This window comes from Stomoxys calcitrans, chromosome 2 (genome assembly GCF_963082655.1).
Source record: "Stomoxys calcitrans chromosome 2, idStoCalc2.1, whole genome shotgun sequence".
Classification (NCBI taxonomy): domain Eukaryota; kingdom Metazoa; phylum Arthropoda; class Insecta; order Diptera; family Muscidae; genus Stomoxys; species Stomoxys calcitrans.
In genome coordinates, this window is record NC_081553.1 from 111,048,148 (window position 1) to 111,061,714 (window position 13,567).

The following is a 13,567-nucleotide window of genomic DNA, read 5'->3' on the forward strand; positions in this document are numbered from 1 at the left end:
AGGACCGTATTATGGTCAGACGAAAACAGTCTCAGTGCCAGGGTTCTGAATATAGATCCCCAGGCCCACTCTGCCCCTTAGCTTTGATCCATCTGTATAACATGATCTTCCGGATGGCAATATCCGAGTTCAACCTCGCTCTCAACCTCAAGCGTTATCTCAGGTGTCCAATGAGAAACCTCTCCCATTGCTTCCAGGTTTCCTATCGCCGCCTCGATTATACCGTGATGGTATGAACTTCTCATGTCCTCTACTCATTCTCCCATCGCCTTAAGTCTCATAGTCGCAGTGGCTGCCTTGCACTTAATCTGAAAGTCAATGGGTCGGATATCTGCTTTTGGAATGAAAATTACCTTCGTGTCCCTTCATCCCTCAGGTTTATATCACCACAAGCCAGGAACTCAGTCTATCGAGCGGTGATAAACTAGCAGGGCTAAGTGACTTAAATGTTTCGAAACTTTTCTCTTTCCTTGACATCCTAACTTCTCTTTAACTGCTGATGTGCTTTTGCATACCGACCCACAATGAAGTTCTTCTTCCGTGCATAACGATAGAATAGGTTAGGTTAGGTTGAAAAGAGGGTGCGGATATTGATCCGCCACATTGTCCATGGTGGCATGACATTGGACTTACACCTAAACAGCTGCGGTGGTGGCGTCAGACCGTTGCATGTTGTTCTCCCCTCCTATAGTTGTGGGTGCCTTGACACTTGTAGTCGAGAATGCTTCAAGCGCACAACTAGTCGTCAAACCAATTAATGAGGAAAAGACGGATAAACCAGGGAGGGATGCACAGTCCATCCCCAGCCTTTAGGTAAAGGTGGTGTTTCCGACTCTGAATCAGACAGCGACGGTGTCAACGAAACAGTAATTGCAGCAGAATTCAGAGATGGGGACAGCGGGATAAAGGCAGCAGTGAGCGAGGCTTTGGTAAGCTTACACGAAGACCGAGAAAGGAATCCGAAGCACTACGAAGGAGACTAAGGCGTATGCACAAGCAACGCAATCTCGTCAAAGTACAGTATGCTGGAACGGACTGACATTCCAAGCACATCTACGAAAATTGGAAAGAGCATTGAACCCTAAGATCATTGCAAATTTTGCCCATGAACATTCCTGTAAGGAACAGGGGCAAACTTCTCACATATCAATGAGTGCAGTCCGGTTCAAGTTCAAGCTCAATGACAAGGGGTCTCCTTTTTATAGACGAGTCCGAACGGCATGCCGCAGTGCGACACCTCTTTGGAGAGAAGTTTTACATGGCATAGTACCTCACAAATGTTTCAAGCATTAGGAGGGGAAAACCACCGCTGAAATTTTTTTTCTGATGGTTTCGCCAGGATTTGAACCCGGACCTTCAGCGTCATAGGCGGACATGCCAATATCTTCGCTACGATGGCCTCCTCGAAGAGCATAACACTTCTAAAATGCTGAAGAAGAAAAAGCAGGAAGACCAAGCCAGCCTTCCCGCAATTGAGACTCTAGACAGTGTCCTGCGGAGGGAGATCAAGTCGGAACAGGAAGGGAGGAAGCGCGTAGGGGCTCTGAGTCTTCATGGAGGACTGTGACACAGCCATTACGGAAGGGGAAGATGGTCGCTGAGAATGGTAAGGAGCCGCCCTCTTACGCTAGAGTGGCAAGGAAGCACAACAGAGATGAGCTGACTTATGCAGTCAATAATATCGGCTGTGCATCCGGTAGGATTCCACCAGATCAACGGTCCCAAATGGAGGATCTGGTTAACGAGAGGATTTTTGAACATGTGTGGAGCTCTGCAGAGGGTCCTCCCATACAAATGATGAGCTTCGAGTATAGAGGGGACATCTTTACGCTGCGTTTTGCATCGGCGGAATGTATTGATACCGTTAAACAGTCAGAGGTATTCACGCACCCTGGGGCGATGGTCTTCATCAACGGATGGGGCAGTAAATTTGCGACGGAACGCATGTTGGGATTCTTGGGCAAGCAAAAACCAAGATTTAGTCGCAGAAAAATGGGAGGTCTTTCACAGGGAGGAGAAGGAGGAAGAAACTCTCCCTGTAATTGGCATTGATCAAGTCTCCGTGACGAGTTTGGCTACGACTTAAGGCATGGTGCACTACGGGAACAAGACTGTCTTTTTCAAGATTGGGAAAACTAGGATAGGCAGAAATCCTCATATTGAGGCATCAGACCGTGAAGTGGCAGCTGACTCAATGCCGCCCAACGAACAGGGGTCTGACGACGAGATAATCACCGCCTCTCTCAATATTGGAAAGGCTGGGATAAGCAAATGCAAATTGAAAATTTTCCCCATGAACATTCCACTAAGGAACAGGGGCAAACTTCTCACATATGAAGATGTCAATCAGATTCAAGTTTAAGCTCAATGATAAGGGGCCTTCTTTTTTTTAGCCGAGTCCGAACGGCGTGCCGCAGTGCGACACCTCTTTGGAGAGAAGTTTTTACATGGCATAGTACCTCACAAAAGTTTTCAGCATTAGGAGGGAAAACCTCCGCTGAAATTTTTTTTTTATGGTGTCGCCAAGATTTGAAACCTGCCGTTCAGCGTCGTAGGCGGACATGCTTACCTCTGCGCTGCAGAGGCCTCGACTAGGATAAGCCAGGATCCTTAAACTAAAACACAACCTAACAAACAGGGACCCGACGACGGAGCCATAACCGACTTCAACATTCGAAATACTAGGTTAGGTAAAGGTCCTAATATTGAAACATTAGGCAGCGCAGCAAGAGGAGTCTCATTGCAGCTTAACGAACAGGGAGCCGCTTACTTAAGATTTGGAAGCCCAAAATAGGCAAAGCCTAGAATTAAAACATCAGGCAGTACATAGAATGAAAACTCAATACGACCTAACGAACAAGGACCCGACGATGATATTATTACCGACTTTATAAAGATTCGGAGGACTAGGATAGGCAAAGAACCTAATACGTACAGGCAGTGCAGTCACAGGATATTCAATGCAGTCTAAAGAACAGGGAGTAGACGATTAGATCATCACCTACTCCTAAGATGCCCATCAAAAGGAGGACCAATGATTGAGGTAATCCAGATAAGGGCAAGATTCATATTCCCTTAATTCAAGAGCCATGAACGACCCGGAACAAAGTTTCTGGACAGAACCACATCAACTACCAATTATTCTATGCTAACACTGGGTACTCGGCCGAGTACGTTATTTGTCATAAAAATTTTAATTATACATTTCCCCCAGAGTTGTCAACGTCGGATGCAACAGTCGTGAGACAGGGAGACGGTTGAGCATACCTGGCATTACTTTATCTGCCTTTTGATTCTCCAATACCGCCACCCACGTCGGAGCTGCAACGGCTGGTTAGGAAAGCAAAACAGACAGGAAACGAGCTACTAAAAGGGTGCGATGCGAACTCTCACCACATTTCTTGGAGTGGGGCCAAGCCCTGTCAGAGTTCTTCAATACAAACGACCTAATAACACCCAATATTGGTAACACCGCTACCTTTGTTAATAGGATTAGGGAGGAGATGTGACGATATGTTCGGAAAATTTAATCGATGAGGTTCTAGATCAGAGGGTCCCCATGAACACTCTTTTTCTGACCATCGCTACATTAGGTTTAGCACGGCCAGCGCCGAGTTCGATAAGCTTTCGGAATAAGTTAAAAACCCGCTGGACAAAATTCTGAACTCTACTCAGAAGCATAGAAGACATTGACAAAAATGTGTTCAGGATTACGACTCTACTGGTAGGGTCCTTCGAAGATAGTTGTACCCTTTGGGAAAGGAAATCAGCCCAAGAAAAAACCCTGGATGACCGGGGAGATTTGCAATATTGGGAAAGAGATCCACAGATTTTTAACAGAGCACATCGTAAAAAAGCCGAAGTTTATTGGAATGTATATTCCATACGGCTCAAGGAATACAATAAGAATTCCAGAGCGGCAAATAGTGCCTCCTGGAAGCTTTTCTGCGAACAGATCGATAGCGTTAAAGACGCCGCCAAGATAAAAAATATTATCCCAAAGACCCAAGTCCCAACCAAAACTTTGGAGGACATGTTGAGACTTTTGATGAAAATCCATTTTCCACAGGTTACGAAGGGACTCACGGAGACACCGTCATCTTGGAATAATGATTTTGATCGAAGGTTTATAATAACGGGTTTTCTAGTGAAGGAATCCTTGAGGAATTTCAAACCATTTGAGTCACCCGGACATGACGGACTATTTCCGGCGTTACTACAGAAGGAGACAGACTATCTGGCGCCCAACCTGGCCAATATTTTCACAGCGTGCCTAGGACTTTCATATACTCCGAAAGTCTGTCAGGAGGCAAGGGTGGTGTTTATGCCTAAGCCCAAAAAGGCAAGTTATGCGACATCAAAGCCCTACAGACCCATAAGCTTTACGTCCTTTCTACTGAAAACCATGGAACGTATTGTGGACACCATGTTAAAGAGTATGACATCCAGCGAACTGCTCAAATACAAACAGCATGCCTATATCAAGGGAAGGTCGGTGGAGATTGACCTGAACGAGATTGTGCATTAAGTGGAAGAATACTTCCATGCCAAGATGTACACATTGGCGTTTTACATAGATATAGAGGGGGCGTTTTTTTAATATGAGGACTGACACACTGATCCAATCCTTAGACCAGAGCTGGGTGGATCGGGTCTTTAGAGACTATATAAACCATATGCTAAGGTACAGATGGATAAATTGTGTGTCCCATGACATAAATATAAGGGAGAAAGTGGCACAAGTCACGCCACAGCGGGACATTTTATCGCCACACCTATGGGTGACCACAATAAATTACCTATTATGGATGCTGAATAAGGAGGGATTTGAACCAGAGTCTGCTGAGACTATGTTATAGTACTTCTAAAGGGTACGTATCCGAACCAGCTATGCAGAAGGCCCGAAAGGGTCTTGGATATGGCATTTGACTGGGCTAGACCCAGAGGTCTCAATGTTAACACAGAGAAGACTGAAATATGCCTGTCCACGGCGAAGACAAAGGTGAGCCAATTTAAAGCACCATGTTTCCTCAAAAAGACGATGTCGATGTCTGACAAGGTCAAATACCTAAGTGTGATCTTGGATAGGAAACTGAATTGGAAGCGTCACATTCAGGAGCGTACTGAGAAGGCTCACAGATGTTGGGTACTATATATACGGGCCATAGGCTCGAAATGGGGCGTGAATCCGAGGTTAGTTCCAATTTTGCATAAGTGAGCTTGTAGTCCTACGAGTCCCGGTTTGTAAGCTAGCCAGTAGTTTGATTGACATATCTCAAGGCTGTTTACTATTAGATTTTCTGTGCTTTGGGACAGATGGTCATATTTTGGGTTGCCCAAAAAGTAATTGCGGATTTTTTAAAAGAAAGTAAATGCATTTTTAATAAAACTTAGAATGAACTTTAATCATATATACTTTTTTAACACTTTTTTCTAAAGCAAGCTAAAAGTAACAGCTGATAACTGACAGAAGAAAGAATGCAATTACAGAGTCACAAGCTGTGAAAAAATTTGTCAACGCCGACTATATGAAAAATCCGCAATTACTTTTTGGGCAACCAAATATAATGGTCCCTCGGTTAAAGTGGGCAAAATTCTTATAGGTTTCGGTCTAAAATTTTGCATTTCAACGTTTGTTATGTCTTTAAAATCTACGCCATGTGTGACTAAAATCACTCTATAGCTTGGCATAGCTCCCGTATAGCCTCGTTTTTCAATTTTAGCTATTCAGTCATGTAAAATTGTTTTCAGTGCATGATAAAAGCACTTTGGCTTGGTTTAAGTTGTCTCTTTTTTAATTCCTTTGTCAGGGAATTAAATGGATATCTTTTCGAGGAAAAGTGACCACCTACTTTTTACCAGTTACCGCAGCACAATGCATGAAAAACTGTGTCCAGAGTAAGGTAAGGCGGAAAAAGGCACACATGTTACGTTGATATGCATTTTGTACATTTATTTATTTCTTTGGGATCGCCAGCATTATCAATGCAACAAAGTAAAATGGGTGTGGATTAAAACAAGAGAAACGGAGAAACAAGAAATGAGTGTCTGCCGTTAAAAAGAATATTCTTTGGCAGTAAACAAAGGTTGGACTAAGCCATTATTGAAGAAATGAGGAAATGGGAGGGTAATTTTATATTTTGAAGAAAAAATCTTGGAAAAATAAAAAATAATGTCATGCGAAAGTTATTGCTTCAATATTTTTCCTTGAAAATTTCCCTTGTTATACCCTACACCATAGGATGGGGGTATGCTAATTTCGTCATTCTGTTTGTAACACCTCGAAATATGCGTCTGAGACCCCATAAAGCATATATATTCTTGATCGTCATGGCATTTCAAGTCGATCTAGCCATGTCCATCCGTCTGTCCGTCCGCCAGTCTGTCCGCCAGTCTGTCCGTCCGTCTGTCCGTCCGTCTGTCCGTTTGTTTGTCCGTCCGTCTGTCTGTCGAAAGGACCCTAACTTTCAAACAAGTAAAGCTAGCCGCTTGAAATTTTGCACAAATACTTTCTATTAGTGTAGGTCGGTTGGGATTGTAAACTGGCCATATCGGTCCATGGTTTGATATAGCTGCCCTATAAACCGATCTCGGGTCTTGTTTCTTGAGCCTCTAGAGGGCGCATTTCTCATCCGATTTGACTGAAATTTTGCATGAGGTGTTTTGTTATGACTTCCAATAACTATGCTAAGTATGGCGAAAATCAGTACATAACCTGATATAGCTGTCATATAAACCGATCTGGGATCTTGACTTCTTGAGCCTCTAGATGGCGTAGTTCTTATCCGATTGGAATGAAATTTTGCACGACACGTTTTGCTGTGATATCCAACAACTGTGCCAAATATGGTTCAAATCGATCCATAACCTGATATAGCTGCCATATAAACCGATCTTGGGTCTTGATTTCTTAAGCCTCTAGAGGGCGCAATTCTTTTCCGATTAGAATGAAATTTTGCACGTAGTGTTTTGGTGTCATTTCCAACAACTGTGCTAAGTATGATTCAAATCGGATCATAACCTGGTATAGCTGGCATATAAACCGAACTTGGATCTTCTCTTCTTGACCCGCTAGAGGGCGCAATTCTCATCCGATTTGACTGAAATTTGGAAAGAGGTATTTTGTTATGACTTCCAATAACTGTGCCAAGTATGGTTCAAATCGGATCATAATCTGGTATAGCTGGCATATAAATCGAACTTGGATCTTCACTTCTTGACCCGCTAGAGGGCGCAATTCTCATCCGATTTGGCTGAAATCTTGCATGAGGTGTTTTGTTATGACTTCCAATAACTGTGCTAAGTATGGCGGAAATCAGTACATAACCTGATATAGCTGCCATATAAACCAATCTGGGATCTTGACTTCTTGAGCTCTAGAGGGCGCAATTCTTATCCGATTTGGGATACAAATTGTTTTGTACAACGCTTCTCTCATGTCCTTCAACATACGTGTCTAATGTGGTCTGAATCGATCAATAGCTTGATACAGCTCCCCTATAAACCTATCTTCCGATTTTGCTTCTTGAGCCCCTACAATCCAAATGAACTGACAATGATGACATCTACAATGTTCTGCATTCATTTATGGTCTGAATTGGCCTATAACTTGATATAGCTCCAATAGCATAACAGTTCTTATTCAATATTCTTTGTTAGCCTATATAGAGATACCGCGCATAGAACTCGACAAATGCGATGCATGTTGGAGGGTATATAAGATTCGGCCCGGCCGAACTTGCTTTTGCATTAATTCTTTTCCCCAAACTGTTTTCGTTCATTATTAATGCGGTGAAATTGAACAATTGTATTTGTCCAACCCATTTAATCATAGTTTAATCTATGGGACTTACGATATTTATCATGCCACCATTAATGTTGCGCTATCTTCGTTTATTAATACAGCGGTTGTGCGGTTGGTTTGCGAGCTTCCATTTTACGGATACCATTTGTCAAGCTTAAAATTGCATATGCAATAAAACAAATTACAAGAATATTGCTTTTTGGCTTTATTTTGGGGTGAATGGAGTCCTTTTAAAGGATATACATAAGAGTGTGTGTGGAGGGGGAGAAAACATGCAATTCACCCAGTGCAGTTGGTTTCCAGGAAAATGAAACATCTCCCTTTTACGGCTTTCCGCCCGAGCAGCAGCACAAATTTACATTTGAGCATATTTGCACATATTAATGCCGTTCCATTTCGGAGACAGGTATTGCATCTTCAGGATATGTTATAATTGGTATGGTGTTGTTCACTCACTCTCTCTCTCTCTCGCCTTCCCACCTTTTTCTTCTGGGGAAGCCTCTGATATTAAGAAGCTTCTGATATTTTTAATTGAAGCACAAATTGTTGTCTTTCGTTTTCTTCGGTGGTTAAATGCATTTTTCTGGATTTCATTTTACATTGGTGGTAATAGTTGGCCGGTGAGAGGAGGGGGGAGGCGAAGCATAATGGCTGTTTAATGATTTCCTTTATCAGTTACCGGTATTAATAGTAAAATCGGAGCCTGATTACCGAGTACGAACACAGTTATACACATTTCCGAGATTACTCACCGTAGTTCTTGGTTGTACAACTGTTATGTGGTTATTGTGGAAAATCTGTTCGTAGCTATTACAGAGGAAAAGGAAAACAACTGGTCTTTGGTGGAAAAAGTCGCGAGTAATGGGCTTAATTACTCCATAATCGGTATTTATTTATAGCGGCCATTACTTCGCTTACAAATGAGCTGAGAGGCGGAAAGCATTCATTGGAGCTCATGTGTGTTTAATTACTTTTTGTGCTCATTGTTTGAATTAATTTTATGATGAAGTCATGGATAGGAAAACTGGGTCATCCTTGTGGTGGCAGCACACAAACGGAGGAATAAATAATTATGCCTAAATGTGATTTATCTTGATCGTGCTTTAAATGCTTTATTCTGCATGTAACTACGGCTTTCTGTTTTTTTTTTTTAACAAACGATGTAAGTATGGTGTGCGCCTTTCTATTGAGCAAAGTGACATTTGAATATGTAAAGCGCGGGAAATACAAAGGATTGGGTGCCAGTTTTACAATGTTGTCGGTTAAAGGTTTAAGGTTGTCGCAGAACTACACATCTCATAGAGAAGTTTTCAAGATGACTACAGTAAATGGCAAAAAATTTTCTATTTTCAATAAGTAAAACGGCATAGGTTCGTGCCGAACTTTGGATACCCACCAACACGGGTAAACCCAATTCGTCACAATCCGGTGAAAATTGGAAAACTTAAGCACCCAAATTCGGCACGGACTTTGAGTGGTCTAATAAAGGGTGATTTTTTAGAGGTTAGGATTTTCATGCATTAGTATTTGACAGATCACGTGGGATTTCAGACATGGTGTCAAAGAGAAAGATGCTCAGTATGCTTTGACATTTCATCATGAATAGACTTACTAACGAGCAACGCTTGCAAATCATTGAATTTTATTACCAAAATCAGTGTTCGGTTCGAAATGTGTTCATTCACCGTAACGTTGGCGTCCAACAGCATCTTTGAAAAAATTCGGTCCAATGATTCCACCAGCGTACAAACCACACCAAACAGTGCATTTTTCGGGATGCATGGGCAGTTCTTGAACGGCTTCTGGTTGCTCTTCACTCCAAATGCGGCAATTTTGCTTATTTACGTAGCCATTCAACCAGAAATGAGCTCATCGCTGAACAAAATTTGTCAAAATTTGAACACATTTCGAACCGAACACTGATTTTGGTAATAAAATTCAATGATTTGCAAGCGTTGCTCGTTAGTAAGTCTATTCATGATGAAATGTCAAAGCATACTGAGCATCTTTCTCTTTGACACCATGTCTGAAATCCCACGTGATCTGTCAAATACTAATGCATGAAAATTCTAACCTCAAAAAAAATCACCCTTTATATATGCGTTTTTGGGCTTCAGTCCCTTATCGGCAGATCGGTCTCTATGACAGCTATATCTAAATATAGTCCGATCAGAAACATATTAAGGTCAGATGTTGGGAGATCTTAATCTACTCACTGTTTCAAATTTCAGCAAAATCGGATAAAAATAAAGATTTTATGGGCTTTAGACCCCTTATAGGCAGATCGGTCTATATGACAGCTATATATAAATATAGTCCGATCTGAACCATATTTATGTCGGATGTAAGGAGACCTAAAACTACCAAATGTTTCAAATTTCAGGGAAATCGGTTAAAAAATAGAGTTTTTATGACCTTCAGACCCTTTATCGGCAGATCGGTCCATATGACAGCTATATCTAAATAAAGCCCGATCTGAACTATATTTAGGTCAGATGTCGGGATGTTTAAAATAACCCACTGTTGTAAATTTCAGCAAAATCGGTTGATAAATAAAGCTTTTATGGTCTTCAAACCCTTTATCGGCAGATCGGTCTATATGGTAGCTATATCTAAATATAGTCTAATCTGAACCGCATTTAGATCAGATGTCGGGAGGCTTAGAATAACTTACCGTTGCAAATTTCAGCGAAATCGGGTAATAAATAAAGTTTTTATGGTCTTCAGACCCTTTATCGGGAGATCGGTATATATGGCAGCTATATCTAAATACAAACCGATCTGAACCGTATTAAGGTCAGATGTCGGAAGGCCTTAAAAATACGCTTTGTTCCAAATTTCAGCAAATCGGATAAAAAATAAAGCTTTTTATGGCCATCAGACCCTTTATCGGGAGATCGGTCTATATGATAGCTATGTCCAAATATGAACCGATTTAATCCATATTTAGGTCAGATGTCGGGAGGCTTAAAAAATAACCGAATGTTTTAAATTTCAGCCAATCGGGTGATAAATAAAGCTTTTATGGGCTTCAGATCCTTTATCGAGAGATCGGTCTATATAGTAGCCATATCTAAATATAGTCCGTTCCGAACCATATTTGTTCAGATGTCGGGAAGCCTTAAACTACTCAATGTTTCAAATTTTAGCATAATCAGTTAAAAAATAAAGGCTTTTTATGGTCTTCGGACCCTTATCGGGAGTTCGGTCTATATGGCAGCTATATCTAAATATGAACCGATCTAATCCATATGTAGGTCAGATGTCGGGAGGCTTAAATAACCCACTGTTGCAAATTTCAGCGAAATCGGTGATAAATAAAGCTTTTATGGTCTTCAGACCCTTTATCGGGAGATCGGTCTATATGGTAGGTATATCTAAACATAGTCCGATCTAAATCATATTTGGGTCAATTGTCGGAGAGTCTTAAACTACTCACTGTTTCAAATTTAAGCAAACTCGGATGAAAATTAAGTTTTTATGGGCACTAGAGACTTTATCGAAAATCGGTCTATATAGCGCTATATCCAAATATGGTCCGATTTGATCCGTCCAAGAACTTAAACATCGTACATCAAAAAGACGTATCTGTTCCAAATTTCAGCTTAATATCTCAATTTTTGAAGGCTCTAGAGTGATTACAACAGACGGACGGACGGACAGACGGATGGACACATGGGCATCGTTAAATCGTTTTAAAATTTTACCACGATCCGAAGTATATAGACTATGTAGGGTCGGAAATTGATATTCCGATGTGTTGCAAACGGAATGACTAAATGAATATACCTCCTATCCTACGGTGGTGGGTATAAAGATAATCTCGGATGAGAGCCCACAGAGGAAAATCTTGTACTTACCAATAAATTTGCATCTACGCGTGAGCTTGGAATCAATGGTTTGGTGACTTACCTGCAAATAGGAAAGAAAACTATTTTTTAAACGTATGTCAATATATAAAAATATGTCTCATATGTTTCGTATCAAGTTCTAAACGCAACTTTCGTGTATACTTTTAAGTAAAAATTTGCTAAAAGAAAGTACAATAATGTCCTTTAACAATCCAATGCATATGCTAATTTTCCCATGGGCATTCCATTAAGGAACAAGGGCAATCTTCTAACATATCAATGAGTGCGGCCCTAGGGGAAATGTGTAGTCAATTGCCCCAAATATACCGATTCTAAACTGGAGAATTAGTTACCTGTCACAGGACATATCCTACAGGATATAAAAAGTTTCAATTGTCATAACTTTTGATTCTTACTAATTTTTAAAAGTCGCTTAATTATTGTTAAAAATTGATTATCCTTGAAATATATTTGCTAACTAATGTAACGCAGAGAATAGCATGTCCGCCTATGACGCTGACCACCAGGTCCGAATCCTGGCGAGACCATCAGAAAAAATTTTCAGCAGTGGTTTTTCTCCTCCTAATGCTGGCAACATTTGCGAGGTACTATGCCATGTAAAACTTCTCTCCAAAGAGGTGTCGCACCGTGGCACGCTGTTCGGACGCGGCTATAAAAAGAGACCCCTTATCATTGAGCTTTAACTTGAATCGGACTGCACTCATTGATGAGTGAGAAGTTTGCCCCTGTTCCTTAGTGGAGTGTTTATGGGCAAAATTTGCGTTTGCTCATCCTTTTTGAACTGTCCCAGGACCTATCCTACGGTGTTACAGTGGTGGCAGTTCGTCACCTTGAGCGACACACCCTTATAAAGGTGATAGGTTTTTTTTCATGTGAAGGGGCCGAGTACTGGGAACGGTCCCCATCACCAGAGGACCATGTCCGTGACAGGTGTTGGGACTTGTCTCATTTCCCGTAGGGGTCCGATTCAAGTTTAGAGCTCAATGAAAAGGGACCTCCTTTTTATAGCCGAGTCCGAATGGCGTGCCGGATCATATTTTCGTACAAAATCAACAGCATTTTTGTGGAAAATTTGTTAAGCCTGTAATTTTTAAGGACAAATGAAGCACATCCATCAAAATTTAATTACGGTAGGTGCACAATTTTCGGCCTGTCCAACTGAACATTTTTTTTTGTACTTCATTTTTGATTGTTTTGTATGGCCACAAAAGTAGGACGGAAACATTAGCAATTCCATACCAAGTGTTAGTCATTCTGCCCTATTCAAGTCTCACAAGCATACCATGCGAGTAATTATTGCCATATTCGTGTATAAATGTGATGATGTATGGTGATATTGTTGTCAGGGTGTCTAACGATGCTAAAAGCATTTTTGACAAATGGATTTTATTATGGAACGAAAATGGGGCTCAACGTCATTACACTTTTCTTTATTCCCCAGGAACATTTAGGGCGAGAAACTATTAGAAACTTGTAGTAAAGAAATTCAATACTTGGAAAAAAATGTTCTACATTCAAGAAATGTTTCCTAAGGAGTTTAGCATTTTTATATAATTTTAAGGAAATTTTATAAAAAATTATTGGGTTGCCCAAAAAGTAATTGCGGATTTTTTAAAAGAAAGTAAATGCATAAAACTTAGAATGAACTTTAATCAAATATACTTTTTTACACTTTTTTTCTAAAGCAAGCTAAAAGTAACAGCTGATAACTGACAGAAGAAAGAATGCAATTACAGAGTCACAAGCTGTGAAAAAATTTGTCAACGCCGACTACATGAAAAATCCGCAATTACTTTTTGGGCAAGCCAATATTATATTGTCAACTTTTTATACCCTATACCACCACTGTGGTACAGGGTATTATAAGTTTGCGCACTAGGTTTGCATCGCT

The 13,567-nt window shown here is 40.9% G+C and overlaps 1 protein-coding gene across 3 annotated transcripts in view; it reads right to left on the reverse strand.

The window, feature by feature from the left end:
* The window catches only part of LOC106091746 (proteoglycan Cow), a 460,306-nt gene that overhangs the window by 180,163 nt on the left and 266,576 nt on the right, over positions 1-13,567 (reverse strand). The gene's annotated exons all lie outside the window — the stretch shown is intronic.